Here is a 1,503-nt window from a genome sequence, read left to right as displayed (position 1 = left end):
GGTAGGGTTGGTGAGGAAGGAGATTAACAAAACTGAAGGTATCTGGTAAACTACTATCTTGTCTACCAGTTCTTACTACCAAGAACTCTTGAATACTTCCTTAAGCCAATTTATCTTCATAGGAAAGAAATTTGTCACCATTAAACACATTTAAATAACCTGCTTTGGGCCCCAAAGGCATTTCTAAAAAAGAAATATAGACAATGTTAGTTCCATGATAGCACCAGAGGAATATGCAACCAGCCTCCTCAGGGAATGGTTTTGAAATATCTCATTTGTTTGAGTGTGTCCTCTATGGTTTGTTAACAGATCTGTCAGACTGGAAAATCTACCTTTAAAAATAATTAGAAATGGAATTTAAACTTGTTTCTAATATACTTTTAAGTTTCTACCTGACAGAATATGTGTATCTAGTTTCAACTTAAATTATTTCTCCAGTTTTTAGTCTGAGAAGACACCCCGGAGGGGGAGACTTCACCTCTAAAAACAAATAGAAATGGAATTGAAACTTGTTTCTAATACAACTTTAAATTTCTACGTAAAATTATTCTCCTTCAGTTTTTAGTCTGAGAAGACACTCTGGAGAGGGAGACTTTTAGGTTTAACAAGTGAGAAAAAGAGGCTGTTTAGGCCAAAGGGAAAACAGTGGCTAATGAAATAACCATAAGCAGTAAGCAGAGATCAACTCAGAAACTTTCTCTTTTTGAATAAAGAGAGAATAAAGTGCTACATCATTTTCTCCAAGCCAAAAAGATCAGGAAATGGAAAGACATAGAGCTCCTAAAACGAATGGAGTTTCTTTCATAGCCCAAGAAAGGATTATGGGGCAGCTCTTCTTTCTCAGCCCACACTTATTAGGGACTTTATAAGTAATGATCAAATGAACAATGCTTCTTACTCCTAGTGTGGACAACTGTCACCTGGAATCACCATGTTCTCCTGCAACACCAGCACTTCTGGCCAGTCTACCTTCCTCCTCACTGGTTTTCCAGGCCTGGAAGCCTCTCATCGCTGGGTTTCCATCCCCATCAACCTCATCTGTGTGGTTTCCATCCTGGGTAACAGTATCATCCTCTTCCTGATCCGCACAGACACAGCCTTACAGGAACCCATGTACATCTTTCTGTCCATGCTGGCAGCCTCTGATCTGGGCCTCTGTGCCTCCACCTTCCCCACCATGGTGCGTCTCTTCTGGCTGGGAGCTCGTGAGCTGCCCTTTGATCTCTGTGTAGCACAGATGTTCTTCATCCATGTCTTCACCTATGTGGAATCCGGAGTACTGCTGGCCATGGCCATTGATCGCTTTATTGCCATCCGGGACCCTCTGCATTATGCCACAATCCTTACCCGCTCAGCCACGGCCAAAGTGGGAACTGCCATTCTGGTAAGGGCTGTTCTACTCAACCTCCCAGGACCTATCCTCCTGCAGCACCTGCTCTTTCCCCAGTTCAGTGTGCTTTCTCACTGTTACTGCCTGCACTGTGACCTTGTGGGGTTGGCCTG

Source organism: Sapajus apella, unplaced genomic scaffold (assembly GCF_009761245.1).
Source record: "Sapajus apella isolate SASKATOON/1434 unplaced genomic scaffold, GSC_monkey_1.0 scaffold106, whole genome shotgun sequence".
Classification (NCBI taxonomy): domain Eukaryota; kingdom Metazoa; phylum Chordata; class Mammalia; order Primates; family Cebidae; genus Sapajus; species Sapajus apella.
This window is presented reverse-complemented; position numbering follows the sequence as displayed.